The sequence below is a fragment of the Natrix helvetica genome (assembly GCF_964273705.1).
Source record: "Natrix helvetica genome assembly, chromosome: W".
NCBI lineage: Eukaryota > Metazoa > Chordata > Lepidosauria > Squamata > Natricidae > Natrix > Natrix helvetica.
The window spans coordinates 15,489,282-15,512,462 of NC_138555.1; positions in this window are offsets into that span (position 1 = coordinate 15,489,282).

Below are 23,181 nucleotides of genomic sequence, written 5' to 3' on the forward strand. Positions count from 1 at the left end.
AACTAATAATCATGACGACATGAAAGGCGATCTAGGGGAAGTGAAAGGCGATTTAGTGGAAGTGAAAGGTGATCTAGGGGAAGTGAAAGATGATATAAAGAAGTTGCATGACAGAATGGGAAAGATACAGGAAACAATAGCTAAAAATGAGCAGAAGATAAAAATGATAGAAGCTAGGACAGAACAAACTGAAAAGAAATTGGAAGAAACAGAAGAAAGACTGACAGCAGTTAACAGAGAGCTTGGGGAGGCAATAGTCCATTTAGAATTAGAATGATCCTCTTTCTATTTAAGATTTCAGAACATAGTAGAGACAAAAGATGAGGATCTACCAAAACTCATGAGTGATCTTCTAGCTGACCAACTGCAAATGGACAAAAGTGAACTGAGGAACAATATTGATGAAATCTATAGAGTGCATACTAATTATGCACGAAGATGTAAGTTTCCCCGTGAAATACACGTAAGATTTGCAAAAAAAGCTGTCAGAGACGAAATTTACAAAAGAACAAGGGACGAACAGCTTGTCCAAAAAGGAAAAGAAGTAATAACCCTTAAACAAATACCAAAGAGAATCAGAGAGCAAAGAAGGAACTACCAATTCCTCTCTACACAACTGTTTCGCTGGTTGATACCGGAAGGCATGTTAATATCTTGGCAAGATAAGAAAATAAGGATTGACACCGTAAAGAAAGCCCGGGAATTCTATGAACACTATATAGAGGGAGAATCAGACAGCAGAGAGGAGTTGGAAACCCAAAGCCAAGAGGAGCAGCCGAAGGAGGAAAAAGGACTAGACCAAGATGTGAGAAAGAAGACCGATACAGCAGCCCAGGAAAGAGAAGGAGTGAGGACGAGAAACCAAAAGGAAACAAAACCAAGTAAAGGAACGAAGGCGATAAACTAGTAACAGGATGGAGGAGGAAGTGAAATTAATATCAGTCAATATAAATGGATTAAATTCACCTATAAAAAGAAGACAAACAATTTCTAAGCTCCAAAAACAAAACATGGACATCACAGGTCTACAGGAAGTTCATATTAAAAAAGGAAATGGTAGGATTTTGGAATCTCCAAAGTTAGGGAAATTACATCTGGCCCTGGCTGATACAAAGAAAAGAGGAATTGCAGTATATATAAAGGACTGGCTAAAACCTAAACAGGTATACGCAGATGAAGAGGGAAGAACATTATTAATCAAAGTATTAATAAAACAAAGAAGAGTATTAATTGCAGTCATATATGCACCAAACACGAACCAGAAAGAATACTATAGTAAACTACATAAACGGATTGCAGAACTGGAACTGGATAACATATGTCTACTAGGGGACTTCAATGCAGTGGTAGATCCAAAGAAAGACTATAAAAGGGATAATAAAAAAAACTATGAAAGGAGAACTCTACCAAATACATTCTTTGAAATGGCCCAAGAATTAAATTTCAAAGACGTTTGGAGAGAAATCAATCCACAGAAGAGTCAATACACATTCTTTTCAAACCCCCATAATTCATGGTCCAGGATCGACATGGTGTGGATGGATCCAGAAATGGAGAAAGATGTAGAAGAGGTAGAAATAACACCAAACATGTGGGCAGACCATAACCCATTAACAATCAAATGGACAGGAGAAGCAAAAAGGAAAAAGAGATGGACCATGAATCAGAGGGTTGTAAAAGAAAAAAATTACGTACAGTATTTGGAAAAAGAATTAGCACTCTTTCTAAAAGAAAATTGGAATGAACAGACAACTATTCAAAACCTGTGGGATACTACTAAAGCTTATGTACGAGGCATTACAATAGCATATACAATAAGAAGAAACAAAGATAAAAAGATACGATATACAGAGCTTCAGGAGAAACTGGGGAAATTTGAATATAAACTTCAGAAAGAACCTCAAAACAAAGAAGCCAAAGAAGAAAAAGAAATAATTAAACATAGATTAAACTTAATGACACAAGAAGAAATGGCCCAGAAAATTAGATCATGTAGGAAAAATTATTTCGAAAATGCCAATAAACCGGGGAGATGACTAGCCTATAAACTAAAAAAAGAGAAAGAAAAGAAAACAATACAGCAACTAGAGGATGAAAAAGGGGTGATACACCACCAAAAGGAGGAAAAAAATATATAGCAGTAATATACTTCCAAGCATTGTACTGCCGAGAGGAAATAGAAGAGGAGGATATTAAAAGATATCTCCAGAGGAGAAATCTTCCAACCCTACCAGAAAAAACAAAAGAAACATTAAATGAGAAAATAACGAGGCTAGAATTAAAAAGGGCAATCCAAAAACAAAAAAATAATAAAACTCCGGGCCCAGACGGAATTCCAGCAGAATTTTACAAAGAATTGCAAAATATTTAGAGAACATATTATTAGAAATGTATAATGAGCTCTCCTGACCTCCAACTCTAATTTCTTCATTTGGGCTCATTTTTGAGTGCTGTGGATCCTGGAGGGACCAACAGATTAAGGGGGAAACTCTGAAGACGCTGGGATGATAAGGCAAATCCTCCCAGCGGCAGGAGAAACCCACTAAACGTACGAGGAATCATCCTGCCACTTTGTCAGGACCGAAGCAATGGCGACCGCATAAGAAGGAAGCAAAGAGAGAAAGCAGTTGAAATCGAGACATCTGTTACTATTATTGACAACCCAAAGAAGAGGAGAACAACGCGTAACTGGCAGAGAGGGTGAGCTGGAAAGAAGGAGGCTCTGGGAAGGAGATTTTTAAGATTTTTGCCGAAAAACTGTGAGAGCAGAATTACTGACCTGGAATTGACCGCGTAAATACCTTGAACTAAATTGGCCAGAGGGAGAACAAAAACCCGGCATGGATAACAGGAGTAGGACATAGTAACTGTTGAGAAGACGTGTAAAGTACAGAAGGATTGTTTAACATTCGGGTTGGTTGTTGACTTGTTGACTTTTTTCTTCTTGCTCTTTTGGAACGATTAGAGGGCTTCATTACCCACCCACCCACAACTATTTTCCTTTGTCGCTGGACTTGTTGCATTAACTGATTGACACTAACAGTGATACTGAACAGAGGGTGACACCTAGTGGATCAAAAATTTGAACCCTGCGGTCTGAAGAAACCGGTGACATAAGCTGATATATATGCATAGAGAGAAACTTATTACTTATTACCCTTATAATTGATACAATTGAGAGACATCTATTTGTATAAGATAACTGTGTGATATATAATTCTAGGATATATGATAATTAAGGATCAAAATAGAATGGAATAATACATAAGAATGTGTAGATATTGAAACGTGATATTAAGGAAGGTTAATTATTGCTAAATACTGAGATATATAATTATTGATAACATTGATAACATTGATATTGCTGACAAAGTAGAAGTAAAGTAGAACCTATATGCAATTGTGGACAAGGATAAATAGGGGGATAAGAATGGCAACTTCAGGAAAGTTAATTAAAAAAACCACACCTAATATGACTTCGGCAGAGAGTTGAAATAATGTCAGCGTTCCAAATATCATGCAGAATTAAATCATTGTCCAAGGCAAAGTAGTCCTTAAAACTCCAATTTAATAAGACAGGCATGTTGGCATTAAGCTGGTGAATTTCAACTCTAATGTACATCCGGTGAATTCACCCAGTTAAAAGTTCATCATTTTTCCCCACACCCCATAATTCATCACATGGTCCAATCTTCATCTTCCACGCTGGCATGTACACCCCTCTTCTTCCGGCCAGGTGTCGAGGTGCGGAGACAAAAGACGACCTTGAGCTTCTAAGAAATTCATAACAATACATTCCACAATCCTACTCCTTTCTATTCCCCCCTCCCACTTACTATACCAATGAAACAGCATAATATATATATGTTTTAATTATGTGGCAGGCCAAAGATCCTAAAAGGAACAGAATTACAGGCCTGACAGGCGGCCTCTCCTCAAGAGAAAAACGTTTCCTGAAAAGAGAATAACATAAATGTTAACCATCAAAATTTAACCACCTCTTCCTCCCCCAGGGGGACCCTTTGGCTTATCAGGGAATTTCTCATGGAATTGCTTCACTAATTTATCTGCTTTCAGATCCCAACTTTTCACCCACGTAGCTTCTGACAAAGGGTATCCCTTCCAATGCACTAAATATTGTAAACGACCTCTATACAGCCTGGAATCTAATATTTTTTTCACTTCATAATGTGTTTCCCCTTCTACCACTACGGGAGGAGGTGGAGTTTGGGTGGATGGTCTCGTGCTAGACTCCCTTACCGGCTTCAATAAGCTACAATGGAATACCGGGTAAATTTTCCCTAAGAGTCTGGGTAGGCTGAGTCGAACTGTAACTGGGTTAATTATCTTTTCTATTGGGAAAGGACCTAGAAATTTTGGACCTAATTTCTTACTAGGCATCTTTAATCTTATGTATTTAGTAGACAAAAAAACTTTGTCCCCCACTCGAAAGGGGGGTTGTAGGGAACGATGTTTATCAGCTTGCTTCTTGTAGGCTTCTGCCGCATCTGTTAGCGCCTTTTTGGTATTCTCCCATCCCTTCTTTAGTGCCTCCAGCCATTCATTCAGGGACATGGATGAGGGAGGTTCCTTAGGTAGTTCAGGCATGGGAACGAATTCCATGCCACTGGTAATCTGGAAAGGAGTTAATCCGGTACTGCTGTGAACCGCATTATTATATGCTACTTCAGCGAAAGGTAGCAAGTCCGACCAATTGTCTTGCTGATAGTCCACATAACACCGGATATACTGTTCCACCATGGCATTGGCCCTCTCTGCTGCCCCATTTGTGCTGGGATGAAATGCTGAGCTGAGTCCCTGCGTGGACCCGATCGATTTTAGGAATTCTCTCCAGAACTTGGTGGTGAATTGAACTCCGCGATCTGAAATGATCCTTTTTGGAACTCCATGTAGGCGATAAATGTGTTTCACAAACATTTTCGCTAATTTCTTTGCGGATGGTAGGCTTGAACAAGCGATAAAGTGTGCTTGCTTGGAAAACAAATCAATAACTGTCCAGATTACTTTATTACCACTGCTATCTGGAAGTTCGACAATGAAGTCCATTGCTATCTCTTCCCATGGTCGGCTAGGGTTGGCCACTTGTTGTAGTAGTCCAGGGGGCTTTCCCGGATGTGTTTTCATTGTTGCACAAGTAGCACAGCTTCTTACATAATCTTCCACCTCCGACCTCATCTTTGGCCACCAAAATTGACGTCTAGCGAGGTGGAGAGTTTTCAGGAATCCGAAATGACCTCCTAGTTTCGCATCATGACTCCGCTGTAGCACTTGCAATCTCATTTCTGCAGGGACGTACAGTTTGGATCCCTTCCAGGCTACGCCATCATTAATCGTTAGGATGTCTTTGTTGTTGTTGAACCATGGGTCTGTCTGGAGGGCTGCTTTCAGTTCGGTTCTCAGTTTATCTTGGCTTCGACTGGTGACTTGAGCTGCCTTTTGGTGAGAAGGAGATATGATGGGGTGGAAAATTTCTTCCTTCTTACTGTCAAACTGGGGTTTTCTCGACAGTGCATCTGCTAACAAGTTCTTCCCTGCGGGGATGTGTTTAATTTCAAATTTGAACCTTTGGAAATATTGGGCCCAACGGACCTGTTTGGGAGATAACTTTCGATGGGCAAGGAGAGTTTCGAGATTTTTATGATCAGTCCATACCTCGAACGGTATATCCCCCCCCTTCCAGGAGATGCCTCCAGGTGAGCATGCTCCACCTGATCGCGAATGCCTCCTTCTACCAAATGGGCCACCTTCTTTCCGTAGTGGTGAGTTTCTTGGAGATGTAAGCGCATGGTAAGAGGTGGCCTTCTTTATTCTTTTGTAGTAGCACCGCGGCTATCGCGACATCACTGGCATCCGTTTGGATTATGAAAGGTCGCTCTGGATCGGGGTGTTGCAATATGGGTTCTTGGGCAAAGAGCCGTTTTAATTTCTCAAAAGCCTTTTGACAGTCGATTGTCCATTTTAATGGTTGGTTTGCTTTTGGTTTAGTAGGAGAAGGCCCCGTTCTTAATAGGTCAGTCAATGGTAGGGCAATTTCAGCAAAGGTTGGAATAAACTGCCTATAAAAGTTTGCAAATCCAAGGAAGTTTTGTAATTGTTTGCGAGTGCTTGGAGGTTTCCAATCTAACACCACTTTCACTTTTTCTGGGTCCATTTCTACTCCTTCATTGGAGATACGATATCCCAAATAATCTAGCGAGGTCTTGTGGAATTCACACTTTGACAATTTTGCATAAAGTTTGGCAGCTAGAAGTTTTTTCAGGACTTGCCGTACCAGTTTCACATGTTCTTCCATGGTCTCAGAGAAGATCAAGATGTCATCTAAATAAACGAGTACTCCGCGGTACAGGTGGTCGTGTAGCACTTCATTTATGTACTGCATGAATACTGCGGGTGCTCCTTGTAGTCCGAAAGGCATGACTTTATACTGGAAGCTGCCTAAGGGAGTATTAAAAGCGGTCTTCCACTCATCCCCTTTCCGGATTCGTATACGGTAATACGCCTCTCTCAAATCCAGCTTGGTAAAGATCTTGCCCTTAGCCAAGTGGTTCAACATATCTTTCATGAGAGGGAGGGGATAGGTATTCTTTTCGCATACCGCATTCAAAGCTCGTAAGTCCACACAGAGGCGAACCCCCCCATCTTTCTTTTCCCTGAAGAGCACTGGGGCCGCTACTTTTGATTTTGCTGGTTCAATAAACCCTCTTTTCAAATTGGTGTCGATGTACTTCCTCAATTCTATCATCTCTTTAGGCGTCATAGAGTACATTTTGGGCTTTGGTAAGGTTACCCCAGGTTTGAACTCTATGGCACAATCTGTGGCGCGGTGAGGTGGAAGGTAGTTTCCGTCTTCCTCACTGAACACCTCCGCCAGATCCCAATAGATCTTTGGGACTCGTTGGATTCCCGGAAGTTTAGTGTCTGCTGCGGTTGCTGCAGGTTCTGGATGGGTTGGGCTGTTAGGTTCCAATGTTCCTGGGTGGCCTTTTGGTTCCACCGGTGGTAACGGCCCAAGTCCAATAGTCACCTTTCTAACGCCATCCTCCCACTTTATGGTAGGTTCCCACTTGTCCAACCATGCAAGCCCTAGGATAACTGACTCCTGCATTCCCGGGGCTACGATGAATCTGAGGAACTCATAGTGGCGGCCTATCACCAGTTTTACTAACTCAGTGATCTTTGTAGCCGGAGCTCCCCCAATTAGGGTTCCATCCACTTGCTCAAATGGAATGGGTTGTTTCAGGGGTCTGGTGCGTATACCTAGTTGCTCCACTATTGACATGCTGATTAAGCATCGGGTGCAGCCGGTATCTATAATCACCCCAACTTCCCCTTCTACCCCCGTTTTCGGTATTTGGAGTTTGGCTTTTATTTGGAAGGGGCGGATAGGTGCACTCACCATTGGGTCGTCTTCTGGGTTTCCTTCCTCTTCCTCCTCTAAGGTGGCCAGGGCATTTTCAGTGGCTCCGCTCTCTGCCCCTGCTGGCTGTTGTGCCAGACGACTTTTTTCTGGTGGTTTTCTGGTGGTTTTCTTGACTGTGCTGGCAGGTGGTTGGCGTGGTTGTGGAACTGGGGCTGGAGCCCAGCATGTAGATGCCCCGTGGCCAAGCTGACCACAACGGTAGCACTTTATTTTGGGGCCCCAGGAACGCGGGGTTGGCGGGAGCTTTTCAGTTTGCTGCCTCTGCGTTCGGTGGGCTAACGGGTTTTTTTCAGGGGTTCTGGTACCTGGCTTTGGATAGGTGTTAATCTCGTGGTCCAGTATGATTGCAGTGGTGTACCATTCTTGGATACGATCTGGGGTCCCCCTTACGGCACAAGCTTGTTTCAGTTTGGGATCTAAGGCCTTTTGAACGTATAGACCAATAGTCTCTCTGGCCAGTAACGTAGTCTTCCAGCTATTCTCCGGAATTCCCAAACTAATTCTTTGACCGGCCGACCCCCCTGTCGTAATTCCTGGATCTGGTCTTCAGCATCTACCTGTTGGGCCACATCGTAAAATCGGGCCCGCATCAGTTGGATGAACCCCGTTATGTCATCTAACTCAGGAGCTGCTTCTTCATGGAGGTCCGCTATCCATTGTGCTGCCTCTCCTTCATTCATCCCCTCTGCTATTTCTTGGATCAGTTCTCGATCCGTCAGGTATTGTGGGCCTACTTGGTCAACGTATGCCAACACTTGATTCATAAAGTAAGCTAGTTTGTCTCGGCTGCCATCATAGGTTGCACGGAACCTTGGGGGTGTGGGAGGAGGAGGGGGTGCTGGTGGTTGAACCGGAGCAACCTGTCGGCCTGCTGCTTGGGGTGGTAAGCTTCTTTGTGGGGCCACACCCATCGGTTGGGCAAAAGCCTGCTGAGACATTGGTGGGGGGGCTGGGCCCTGTGGTGGTCCCAGTCCCTGGCTCTGCCTCTGAGCAGCTATTTGGGGTGGCGCCATTAGTTGGGAAGGGGCAGGCGTCCACTGGCATTGAGCCCATCCATGACCCGGGAAGAAAGCCCAACCTGAATTGGCTTGATTGATGGGTCCAGAGCCATCGCTTTGCAGAGGGGGGAGGTGAAAGTGTTCCAGGCCCCTTTCGGCTGGTTAAGTTTTACTTCCCAACTTTTTTTCACTCCAGGAGGGGGGGGGTGCTGATTCGCTGATGGCTGTGTGGAAAGACCCAAGGTCTCCGCTCCACTGCGCAGCAGTTTCTCTGCTGGGAAAGGATAATGTGGGCTTTGCTAGGCTCCACCCGGGTGGTTCTGGGGCCCCAGGGGTTTTTGTTCACTCACATTTAGGCGTCGGAATTGGTCCGGAAGGCCCATCAAAGACTGGCTGCGTGAGAGCGACTGAGATCTCCATTCATTTGCTCTTCTCCCCATGCTCCAGTCGTCTGTCAGAGCCCCCTTGGGGGGCCCCTCTCCTTCTAGCAAGCATTCCTGAGAAGCAATAAATCCCGAAACTTCCTCCCGTAGGTCTAACTCCGTCTGTGAGGGAAATCTTGGTTTCGTTTCCTTTCGCCGGGCGCCCTGCTGAAGCCCCCTTTGCTTCGCCTCTGCTTGTTGAACTATTTCTTTAGAAGGTGCATAGATGGTTTTGACAAAATTAAGCGATCCATCATCCTTAGCTTTCTCTGCTGCATTCTTTCCTTCATCCATCTTCACTGAAATTTCGTCCTGCCCAGGGTTGGGTCAGAGCTGGGATTCAGTACCCCGATGAAAGAAAAAATTTTTTAAGGGAGAGTTGAAATAATGTCAGCGTTCCAAATATCATGCAGAATTAAATCATTGTCCAAGGCAAAGTAGTCCTTAAAACTCCAATTTAATAAGACAGGCATGTTGGCATTAAGCTGGTGAATTTCAACTCTAATGTACATCCGGTGAATTCACCCAGTTAAAAGTTCATCATTTTTCCCCACACCCCATAATTCATCACATGGTCCAATCTTCATCTTCCACGCTGGCATGTACACCCCTCTTCTTCCGGCCAGGTGTCGAGGTGCGGAGACAAAAGACGACCTTGAGCTTCTAAGAAATTCATAACAATACATTCCACAATCCTACTCCTTTCTATTCCCCCCTCCCACTTACTATACCAATGAAACAGCATAATATATATATGTTTTAATTATGTGGCAGGCCAAAGATCCTAAAAGGAACAGAATTACAGGCCTGACAATAGGCTCCCGAGAGAAGTGCATGTAAGATTTGCCAAAAAAACAACCAGAGATGAAGTATACAAAAAAACCAGAGAAGGGACGATTACATACCTGGGAAAAGAGTTGATCACGCTTAAACAGATTCCACAGAGAATTCGTGAACGACGTAGACAATACCAATTTTTAACAAACCAGTTAAATAAAAACAGAATAATGTACAGATGGTTGATACCAGAAGGGGTACTGGTGTCTTGGCAAGGAAAAAGGTATAAGATAGAGAATATAGAAGAAGCGCAGGAATTCTATGAGAAATACTGCACAGGGGAAGAAGAACAAGGAAGTAAAGAGGACCTAGAAAGTGGAAGTCGAGGCCAAGAGGAAGAAACATCAGAAGACAAAGAAAGAAACAGGAAAGAAGAACAGAGGCAAGAAAGAGAGAGAGCAGAAAAGGAGGGCGCGAGAGGGAAAAGTCAGATACAAACTAGCAGTAACAAAAAAAAAACCATCTAAAGATGGACCAGGAAATAACAATTATCTCAACAAACTTGAATGGACGGAACGCACCAAAAAAAAGAGCGCAGATGTTTAACAAACTTAAGAAACTGAAGGTAGATATAATCTGCATACAGGAAGTGCATATTAAAAGGGAGCATAAGAACTTATTGGATAACAAAAAACTAGGGAAATTATACACAGCACTAGCAGGGAATAAAAGAGGGATAGCAACCTATATAAAGGAAAAAATAAATTCCAAAGAAGTCTACTCTGATGAAGAAGGCAGGATACTAATGATTGAATTAGAGACAACAGAAAAACCAATATTATTAATAGTCATATATGCACCTGTAGGAAGTTATCACCTAGCCCTCTCCCAGAAAAATGAAATATCCTAAGAAATATTGATAAGGCAGAATATTATATTTTCCTGGATGTGAAAAAGGGAGAAACACATTTTACACAAAGTAAATTCCTACAGCTTCCAGCCCATCCCCACTTTATCAATGGGCCATTAAGAAGGCCAAGCTAGTCCACTTTACATAATAAAGAGTTCAGCTCCAGGGGGATGGGTGTAGAGTTCTGGCAGTGACAATGAAGGCATGATAATATAAGCCTTTACTCAACTGACCACATGGCATCTAAACTCAATCAAACCTGGATTCAAACTCAGCTAGAGGGTTGCCCTTGCATGGGCCCATGTGAGTCTGGCAACCAATCAGAATACATTTCTTACACAGGAACAGGAAACAGATAGGTGGGGCCGAACAGATTATAAAAATCCCTGCAAGCCTTCTCTTCTCTTCTCTTCTCTTCTCCACCAACATTGAAGCATGTGATCACCTTTGCTGTTCAGGGCTCAGGCCATGTGGTCCTGTCCACCATTAAAACCATCTTTCCAAGCAGCTTCCATGTCTCCAGTGTCTTTTTCCCCACTTGGAGCCGAACCCAGAAGGACATTTCTTCCAACAATTGGCGACCCAGATGGGACTCCAAGCTAGCCTAACAAATGGATATGGCCCAGGTAAGCCTCCCATGCCGGCACAGACCCCATTGAGTCTGTGGGTGGACTTTATCTTGGCCTTAGCCATTTGGATCTAGGCTTTAAAGGGGTTTTGAGTTTGAGCTCAAAGGCTGCCTGGAAAGAAGGTGAGTACCTCTAAATTTTAATTCTCTAAAATTTAATTTTAAAGCATGGGAAATGTGTGTATGCCTGCCTGTGTGTGACTAGTGTGTGTGAAAATGGATGGAAAAGTGAATGGATTTTTTATTTTTTGTTGTTGCTGCTGTTTTTGTCCTGTGAGAGAAAAAAGCTAAAGCCCATAAGAAAGTTAGTGAGAAAAATGGAGGTACGCATACCCGCTCCGACAGCACCCCTCCTGGGTCACTGTGCGGCTGGTCCTCCGGGTCTCTTTCCCCAAGACTTGAAACTGTAAGAAAAGTCCCTGCGTGAAAGGGCGCGAATCGAAAGTCCCTGCGTGAAAGGGCGCGAATCGAGAGAAGGTTCCCGCGGTGAGGAACGCGATAAAAGTCCCTCCGAAGGGCACCCCCAGAAAAGTCCCTCCGAAGGGCACCAATAAGACCCTCCGAAGGGCAAACAGAGAAAGTCCCTTCAAAAGGGCGCGAAAGGTCCTCTAAGGACGCGAAAGTAAAGTGGGGAAATACGAAGTGGCAAACCCAGCTAGGACGAAGTGAACCCACATCTAAACGGGATCATGGGAAGCGGTAGCTCGAGGGTAGCCATGGAAACCCCCCTAGGGGAGTTGTTGGGGGCCTGGGACGAAAAGCAAATGCCCGTCCTGGCCGGAATGAAGAAAAAAAAGAGCAGATTGTAGAAAATGGGCTTTGCTGAAAGATGATACAGAAAAAACTAATTTGGCTGAAAAGGTACTTAAAAGGAAATGGTGGGATTTCTTTTTTTTTTCCTCTTGTCTGTCTCTTTCTCTGTCTTCTATGTAACCACGTGGTTTTTTGTTTCTTAAGATTTGTGCCTTCCCCAATTTAACTGAAATTCATGGTGGGAATGATTTTGTTTTTCCCTCTTTGTCTGTCTGTGTGTATATCTAAGTCTTTGTGCACCCTCAAGGTAATTGTAACTAAGATGTCTCCAATCCAAAAGACAAGAATTTTAAAGGTTCAAAGAAAGGAGTAAACTGGCAGAAATTGCCTTTGCTCAGTTTGTTGGGCCTAGAAAACTAACTGAAACTGAGAGGGGTCTTTATTTTGTGTCTGTTCTGGCCAGCAGAAACAGAGTAAAGATTTTTTTTTTTCCTTCCTTCCTTGCCCATACCTTAAAGTAACAACCCTGGAAATGTTTGCAAGAAAAGTTTCATCCTTGCATTTATTGTGTGTCTAAATGATTTTACCTGTTCATTTCTTTCCTGAAGCATGTGAATCCAGACTCCATTTCTCATCTGTGATATCCCCATAATGTTTATCCCCATAATGTTTATCTGTTTATCTGCTTAGTAACTAATGGTTTTATTTTTTTCAAACTCTGCCTGCAAGCTATCTACCCCCCCCCACGCCCCTCCCTTACCTCTAATCCTCCAACAATGCCTTTACTGTGGGGGAGGGAACCTTGTTCTCATGTTTTTCAGCCCTAGAAGATTGTACTCTTCAGGTGAGTATAGATTTTTTTTTCCTTTTGGGGGGAGGAGGAGAGTGTTGCCTTGTGTGTGCATGTATGAAATGAAGGAAATTCCTACTAAAGGTTTGCCTTCAACCTGAGTAAAAACCCTCTGCACATTTTTCTGACCAACCTACTCTTATTAGTCCTAAAGTAAAAACCTGGCCTCCAGAAGGCAGTTTTGATTTAGATTTTGTCAACAAATTTGCTGATTTTCTGGCCACCATCAGATGAATCAAGGGCCCCACCCAGATGCAAATGATGTGTTAATGAAAGTCTCCATACATCTTGATATTTAAAAATGCCAGCGCGTGCTGGGATATCAAGATAGAATTTGGATCTTTAAAAATTAGCCAGCATCCGCTGGCAGGTCCAAATTAGAAACGAACACCCCAGGGCAGAGACAGGTATTAACAATCTAGTGCTTAAGGAAATAGGACAACGGGGTCACTTCAAGCAAAAGTAAGAAATTTAGCAGGTAACAAAAAGGTAAAGCCTGTCTGAATGGAAGACCTAGGTAATTGGACTTGATTAATTTGATGTAATGTCTGTTAAGAAATTCTGTGTGTGTGCGCGTGATCATTTCCAGACCTGGAGGGAAGTTGAGATCCTTTAATAATAGAAAATGGAGCTCATTGGCTTATGTACAGCTCCCTGAAGTAATTGTAATAACTGCCTTGCATGAAGAACGAATGAAATGGGATTTTTGTATGTGAAATTAATGATTGCAGTGCAAATGTGAGTATGTTGATGGTAAAGTTGGTATGAATGTAGTTTGATTCCCTTTCATATAAAGAAGCAGTCAGTTACAAGGTTGTTTAATGGTATGTGTGTGTATGCATGTGTGTTATCATTTCCAAACCTGAAGGGAGGGTGAGATCCTCTAATAAAAGAAAATGAAGCTTGGTGGCTTGTGAAAAAAAAAAAAGCTTCCTGAAATACCTATGATTGTTTGGCATGAGCAAGCACGAAGGTCTGATTGCAATATGAATGTGAGTATGTGTCCCTCATGCCCCAGGGAGTGATAAGTGAATGGATGCAGAGATCCACGTGATTGCCTGTGTGAATCCCCCCCCCCCTCCTCCTTCTGGGTCATTCTTTGGAGGGAAGTAGGAAAAGCGGGGAGAATGAATGTCTGCTCATTTTACCATGAGTGGGTGTATGAAATGCCCCAGTGATACCTGTGAATGCCTCTGGGCATCCCCCCCCCCCTCCTTCTTTCCCTCCTTCCTTTTGGGTCATTAAAGGCTGAAATTTTTTCTCCTCACTTTAACCACTTTTCCCCCCCCTCTCTTCTGAGAAATTTGGAGTAAATGGGTGATCTGCTCCGCTTACCTTTCACTATTGTGATCTTTTATCTGCATATAAAATTATGCAGTTACATTTCTTTGCTCTGAATACAATTTTGATTTTTTTTCTTGAAATTTTTGAGGTTTAAAATGCTTAATTAAACCTATAAAAAGGAATGATTTTGAGATGTTTTGCTTACATTTGTAAATGTTTTAACATACTTAATGAGAATTTGCTTCCATCTGAATGGAATTTGATATTTTGGAGTGTTGACTCAAAGTACCTTTTTTTTTTTTTTAAATTGCATTTTTTTTTAAAAGCTGTTCTTCTTACCTCCCTCTTTTACACCTGAGTGCATTTTTAAACGCTTATGAGTCAAGGTGCTCTACCCTATGAGATTTTGTTTGTTTGTTTGTTTGCAACACAAGTTGTTGTCCGTCTTGGAAATTTACTCATCTTACTGCAAAAGTGTTTCAATCATACAGGCAGTGGGAATGTCATGTTCCATGAAATTTACATCGTCTACCTCCTGAAATAATGTTTGGATTTCCACACTTGGACAGAATGGGTGATATTCCACAACATGAGACTAAAGATATGTCTGTAAAGAACTGTATTCTTGGCCTCTCCTTTTTTTTTTAACCTCAGAAACACAGGACTGCTAGCTCAAACCATAACTCTCCAATTTGCTGCTGGTGATTGCCTCCTGATAAAACCTGACATGAGGAGAAAAAAAAAAACTTAGCCAAGCCTGGGACAGACTACCAAGACTGACTGACCACTCTTACCAGCCTTACCACCAAACCAAGCATGCCACCCTAGCAGACATGAAAGAACCCTAAAGGAGATGAAGAAGTAAAGACCAAAAGACTCTCTTCTATCCCCAGAAGACAGCTGTAAAGACTATGGGGGAGGGTGGAAACTGATTGTAAAGTTTTGTTTCTTTGCCTCCCTCACAGAAATTGTAATTGTAATGCTTTCTTCCTTGCCTCATTTATATTGTAATCAGTTTAATGTATTCATGTAAGAATTGTATTTGAGAATGGCTAGCACAGCAAGTTCTGAACACCTTAGATTTCTGGCTGGTGGGAGGGAAATTTTGTCCAAAATGTCTGTATTTTCTGTATTGTAGAAGCAGCTACACACACACACACACACACACACAAAGAGAGAGGGAGAGAGAGAGTCCCCATTCAGAACTAGATTGAAACTATCTCCTTGACTTAACTCCACAAAGCTTTTCCTAGGTTGATTTTGCCCTTGCACAAAAGCAGATATCTCCCTTTTAATCCCATGGGGGAGGGTCAGTTCCCCTCAGGCAATTTCCCCACTTGGAGAGTAGCAGAAAGGATCTTCAAAACTCAAACCCTGTGACCCAATTAAAAAAAAAAATGCTGCTGCCCAGTTGCCCAGTAAAGCAGGACATGTTGCACTGGTGGTCTCTGATAGGAGTCCCTGGGCTCATTGTGTGTAACTTTAAAAAAAAAAAATACTAAATAGCTTGTATTGCACACTAGCTAAACTCAATTTGGCCTCACTAAAATAGGAGCCAGGGCAAGTTAAAGAAATCCCTTGGAAATGGGCAGCCTGTACTTCTTTAAAAGGAAGAATCCTTCAATGGCTGTGAAGTTTTTTTGGGACTTCTGCTTGCTTGTAGTCTGGAAGCTCACAGAAAGTGATATCAAACACCTGAAAATAATTGGCATGGTAAATTGGATATTGTAAATTTCTTTCCAGAAATTGTGCCCTGGTTGCTAAGACCTTCATGGTTGAAAGCTCTCTGGGAGCCACTGAAGGGATCCTTCTGCTGTCTCTTTCAATGCTTTTCCATCAGAAAAATTAAGTTTCCCTGATCTGACCAATTTTATCTTTTGTCAAAAACATGTGCGTTCCACTCACATTTTTTTGAAAAAAAAAAAAGGAGGGATTGTAGGAAGTTATCACCTAGCCCTCTCCCAGAAAAATGAAATATCCTAAGAAATATTGATAAGGCAGAATATTATATTTTCCTGGATGTGAAAAAGGGAGAAACACATTTTACACAAAGTAAATTCCTACAGCTTCCAGCCCATCCCCACTTTATCAATGGGCCATTAAGAAGGCCAAGCTAGTCCACTTTACATAATAAAGAGTTCAGCTCCAGGGGGATGGGTGTAGAGTTCTGGCAGTGACAATGAAGGCATGATAATATAAGCCTTTACTCAACTGACCACATGGCATCTAAACTCAATCAAACCTGGATTCAAACTCAGCTAGAGGGTTGCCCTTGCATGGGCCCATGTGAGTCTGGCAACCAATCAGAATACATTTCTTACACAGGAACAGGAAACAGATAGGTGGGGCCGAACAGATTATAAAAATCCCTGCAAGCCTTCTCTTCTCTTCTCTTCTCTTCTCCACCAACATTGAAGCATGTGATCACCTTTGCTGTTCAGGGCTCAGGCCATGTGGTCCTGTCCACCATTAAAACCATCTTTCCAAGCAGCTTCCATGTCTCCAGTGTCTTTTTCCCCACTTGGAGCCGAACCCAGAAGGACATTTCTTCCAACACACCAAATCAGAAACAAGAGGAATTCTATAGGAAACTACATAACAAAATTAACGAATTAGAATATGAAAATATTTGCTTAATTGGGGATTATAATGCAATGGTGGATAAAAAAATGGACTATGAAAGCAAAAGGAAAAATAAAACAAAAAAAAAATACGCTACCCAAATCCTTTTTTGAGATGGCAATGGAATATAAATTACACGATATTTGGAGAGAAAGGCACAAAACAAGAAAGCAATATACCTTTTATTCGAACCCCCACCAGTCCCTATCAAGAATTGACATGGCTTGGATTTCATCTGGTCTATGCAATCAAGTAGATGAAATTGAAATAGAAGCAAATGAGTGGGCAGATCACAATCCAATAAAATTAAGATGGAAAGGTCAAAGAAGAAGAAAAAGATGGATGATGAATTCAAATATTATAAACGAAACAGAATACACTCAAATGCTGGAGAAAGAACTAAAACAATTTTTTAGAATAAATAAAAAAGAAGATACCTCAATTCAAAATCTCTGGGACACTATGAAAGCATACACAAGAGGCCTTACGATTGCCTACATGGCGAGGAAAACTAGAAAACAAAAAGAGCAACAAGAATGTATGCAAAAGGAACTTATGGAAGCCGAAGATGAACTCCAGAAAGACCCAAAGAATAAAATTAAAAAAGAAAAAAGAGAGATAATCAAACATAAGCTCAACTTAATAAATCAAAAGGAATTAGCGCAGAAAATTAAAGCAGCCAGACAAAATTACTTTGAACAAGCCAACAAACCTGGACGATAGCTAGCATACAGACTGAAGAATGAAAGAGAAAAAAGGATGATATATCAATTAAAAGATGATGAGGGAAGAATTCAATACAAAGCAGAAGAAAAGAAGAATATTATTCATAAATACTTCACAAAACTATACACACAAGATAGTATGGAGGAAAACAAAATAAAGCATTATTTAAACACAGCAAAGATAACACCAATCTCAAAAGAGCAAAGGGAGGCGATAAAGAGGCCAATAACGTTAGCCGAAGTGGAACTAGTCTTGAAAAACCAGAAAAATAATAAAACCCCAGGACCAGATGGAATACCGGTGGAGCTATACAAATATAATAAAATAATATTGGAAGAGTTAGGGGTGGAAATGTTTAATGAAGTTTTAGGAAAAGCCAAGATATCGGAATCATGGACAGAAGCAATAATATTGCCAATCCCAAAAGAAGAAGCCAGCCTACAAGAAATTCAAAACTACAGGCCAATTTCATTACTAAACTCCGATTATAAAATATTTGCAGCAATTATGGCAGGAAGAATCAAACAGGTTTTAAATGAACGAATACACCCAGACCAAAATGGATTTTTACCCCACAGAAACATTAAAAATAATACGAGAATCATCCTAGATATAATAGAGTACTACGAGGCGCATCCAGAAAAACAAATGGTACTGGTTTTCCTTGATGCACAAAAAGCATTTCACAACGTAATCTGGAAATTTATAATAACAATATTGGATGAGATGAAATTCGGTGAAAAATTTATAAAAATGATAGAAGGATTTTATAACAATCAGACAGCCAAAGTTCTGATGAATGGAGAATTAACAGAGAAGATCGAAATTAAAAAAGGAGTCATACAGGTGTGGGAAGGGAACTTCACCAAGACAGTGTTGTATTAGGAAGACTATACAGCCCATAGCCAAACTAGAAGTCACTAGAATAACAAAGCCAGCATATATTCTAAAAGAAACATCCTGAGAATAATTACCAGGATATCAGGACAATTAGAAATAGCTGCAGAGTACAAATAAGACAAAAGACCTAGGAAGTGCAGGAAGAAGCTACCTTTAAGAGAAGGAAAAGGTCAGAGTGACAACAAAGACTGGTTAGCTCGGGGGCGAAGATGGAAAAATAGGAAATACAGTAGAAGACACTAGGGCTCATCCCTGTCCCATGGGAAGCACTTTAGGGCAGAGGAATAACAAAACTCAGGACAGGATTAGAACCATTAGCAAAGGCACAAACAAAAAGGGATAAAACAATAGGACAAAGAAAACAAAAGGACTTCAAAGAGGAAAATGGTATAAAAAATGTACACTTTCTGTATGTCGGGGTCAGCTCACCCAGGAACGCTGATCCACATCACTGTTGGTCTTGCTTTCCTGAAATAATAAAGTCAACTTGCTTTCAAACGCAGCGTGCTTCGATCCTAAATTCATTCTCCCAGCCGGGAAATCCGAACCCACAGAGGAAACCTTTTTCCATTTAACACAGGGATGCCCCCTCTTTCCTTTGCTGTTTATATTGACTTTGGAAATTCTATTAAATGAAATTCGGAAGGACCAGGGAATAAAAGGTTTAAGACTCAAAAATGAAGAATATAAGGCCCAAGCGTATGCCGATGACCTAGTATTTGTACTAGAGGACCCATTAGAATCCAGCCTGAAATTAATTCAAAAATTAGAAGAATATGGCGAAGTGGCAGGATTAAAGATCAATAAAAACAAAACAAAAATGATAACCAAGAACATGACAAAAAAGCAAGAAGAGGAACTGGAAGTAACAACCAGAATGCAAATAACTAAGAAAGTGAAATACTTGGGGATCTGGGTGTTGGCAAAATGTTCCACAATTAAAGATGATAACTATAATAAATTAGTGATACAAATAAAGAAAGAGTTAGAAAATTGGAAAAATATTCAACTATCACTCATGGGACGTATAGCGACAATTAAAATGAATATTCTACTAAGAATCTTATTCCTGTTGCAAGCCGCACCTATTAATCTGGGTAAAAAATTCTTTCAAGAATTAAACAAAATAACCGCTAGGTTTATTTGGCAGGGACAAAAAGCGAGGATTAAACTAAAGTCAATGCAAGACAGCAAGGAGAGGGGAGGTTTAGCATTACCAAATTGGGATCTATACGCATCGGCAGTATCAATAACATGGGTGAAGGATTGGATAGAGCTAAAGAATAAAAGAATTTTGACTTTGGAAGGCCATGATTTGCAAGCAGGCTGGCACACATTCCTATGGGATGATAAAAATAAAACGCACAAATACTTTCAAAATCATTTAATTAGAAGAGCGTTATTGCAAAAATGGCTCAAAATAAAAAACCCACTATGTGAAAATTCCGAATTGGCTATCACCAACAGAAAGGATGACTCATCCAAATTTTATAGATTTGAACAAAATGCTAAGATATAGAGACTTAATTGATAGACAGGGAAACTTAAAAACAATTGAAGAATTGGCAGAACAGAACATGAAAGTTGACTGGCTAACTTACCTTCAAATCAAAACTAAATACAATAAAGATACCAAATTATACGACATCGAAACAGAACCACACAAATTGGATAAAATCATTCAAAGCTCAGATAGAAAAATGATAGGGAGAATATATAAATTTCTCCTGAAGTATAAAATGGAAGAGGAAATTGTGAAAGAGCAAATGATAAAATGGGCGCAGAACTTTGGATATAATATTGAATTAGACAAATGGGAAAAAGTTTGGGGAACAAACTTAAAAATGACACTCTCAGTTGCATACAAGGAAAACCAGTACAAAATGTTTTATAGATGGCACCTGGCACCAACAAGGTTAGCTAAAATATCAACAAATACCTCCCCAAAATGTTGGAAATGCGAATCGATACACGGAACGTATTACCATTTATGGTGGACCTGTGAGGAGGCTAAAAAGTTTTGGAAAAAGATCAAAAATTGGCTGGAGGCAATAACGGGAGTTAAAATAGAATGGAAACCGGAAATCTTTTTATTAGGAATAATGACTGCGAAATACAAAAAAGAAATCCAGTATTTAATACTACATATAACTACGGCGGCAAGGATTGCCTATGCCCAGAAATGGAAAAACAAACTAACTCCAAGTGAAGATGAAATAATAAGAAAGGTTATGGACTGTGCTGAAATGGACAAACTAACTAAAGAAATTCAGGGAAAAGAAGAATCAGAATTCTACCAGATATGGGATAAATGGTATAGGTGGATGGAGGAAAGAAACAAGAATCAATGAAGGAATGTAACAAAACTTAAAAATAATAGTTATGGGTAAAATAAGAAAGTTAAGAATGGTGAAACCCAAATAAAAAATAATTGAATGGGAAAAAAATAATAAAAATAAAAAATTAGTTAATTCTAGGTGATAAATAAGTAGAACGTTGTAGCTGCTTATAGAATGTTTTCATTTTTAAAATGTTTATTCGTTAACAGATAACACATCATGACAATAATAATGAAATAATAACTCTAACTGGTAAAAACAATTTGGATATAAACTATAATATGGGACCTGGGGAAAAGATTTACTAATTTTATTAATTTTTTTTTGTTGTTGTTTAGATTTTGTTATAAAGATGTAATCTCTCCGGGGTACTTATAAATTCTAGTAATAAATTTTTGTCTAGATTTATTATAATATAAATATAAATGATTCTAGACAAAAGCACGTTTAAACAAATATAGTTAAATGAGAATGATGGAATATTGATGGTATAAAGATTTTTGATTTAAAATGTACAATTCAATATGAATGAAGTATAAAGAATGATTGTAGTAACGCACTAAATTTATTTGTAACCAATCGACATGCTTTCTGGAAGATGTAATGAAGAATGTTTTTGTGTGTGTTTTTTGTTTAATTAAAATAATAAATAAATAAATAAATAAATAAATAAAAAAGAAATGTATAATGAAGTATTAGAACGAGCTAAGACACCAAAATCCTGGATGGAGGCACTAATTACACTAATTCCCAAAGACAATGCTGAAAAACAGAAGATCCAAAACTAATGGCCAATCTCGCTACTAAATGCTGATTATAAAATATTTATGACAATAATGGCGGAAAGAATTAAAAATATATTAAACGGAATCATACACCCAGACCAAAACGGATTTTTACCCAACAGACACATAAAAAACAATATACGAACAATAATGGACATATTAGAATACTATGAGATACATCCAGGAAAACAAGCAGCATTGATATTTATTGATGCACAAAAAGCATTTGATAACCTGAATTGGGATTTTCTTATAAATCAACTAGCAGTAATGAACTTCGGAGAGAAATTCATCGGGATGATCAGAGCAATATATTCGAGTCAGAGGGCAAAAATAATACTAAACGGGGAAGCAACAGAAGACTTCAGCATAACCAAAGGGGCAAGACAGGGATGCCCGCTATCCCGCCTGTTATTTATCCGCTCATTAGAGATATTTATATCACAAATCAGGCAAAATAAGGACATAAAGGGACTGAAAATTAGAACACAGGAATATAAAGTGCAGGCCTTTGCAGACGATCTTTCATTTATCATAGAGGAACCCCTAGAAACTGGACTAAAACTGTTACAGGATATAAACCAATTCAGTAAAGTGGCAGGGCTTAAAATAAATAAAGAGAAAACTAAAATATTAACTAAGAATTTAACCAAAAGACAAAATGAAGAATTGGAGGAGAAACTGGGAATTCCGAGGGCCAAGAAAATTAAATATTTGGGAATATGGCTATCGGCAAAATGTATTACAATAAAAGAAGATAATTACAACAAACTGCTACGACAGATACAAAAAGATTTGGACAATTGGACTAAACTACAGATATCACTAATTGGCAGAATCTCAACAATCAAAATTTATTTATTTATTTATTTTATTTTTCAGTATTTATAGACCGCCCCCTCTCCCCGAAGGGACTCGGGGCGGTGTACAGGTGTGTCATTAAAACGAATACAAAAGACGAATATCCTATACCCTTAAAAACGAATTAAACCTCGTACAACTGTACAAAAAGTAAAAATTAAAAATTAAATTAAAAACAACTAAAAGCATACCCCTAGAAAATTTAAAAAATGCAGGCTTGAGGAACTAAAATTGGGAATTAGGAATTAGGCCAGGCCGGCTAAATTGAACAGGTGGGTCTTTAGTTTCTTACGGAAAGAGCGGAGGTCGGTGGTAGTCCTGATATCTGGGGAGAGGTCATTCCAAAGGGTCGGGCCCATCACAGAGAAGGCCCTACTCCTGGGCGTCGCCCGCTGGCATTGCCTAGTGGACGGCACCCGGAGGAGTCCCTCTCTGTGAGAGCGAATCGGCCGAAGGGATGTATGGGGCAGGATACGATCCCGCAGATAACTAGGTCCTGTGCCATGGAGCGCTTTGAAGATGATGACCAACACCTTGAAACGCACCCGAAAAGCCACAGGTAGCCAGTGCAGCCCGCGCAGCAAAGGTGTTATGTGGGAGTATCTAGTAGCTCCACAATTGTCCGCGCGGCCGCATACTGAACCAACTGCAGCCTTCGGGTGCATCTCAAGGGGAGCCCCATGTAGAGAGCATTACAGTAGTCCAGTCGAGACGTCACAAGTGCATGAGTGACCGTGCGTAGGGCATCTCGGTCCAATAGGGGACGCAATTGGCGCACCAGGCGAACCTGGTGGAATGCCCCCCTTGCCACGGCTGTCACATGGTCATCCATTGACAGCCGGGCATCCAGGAGGACACCCAAATTGCGTACCCGATCCACGGGGG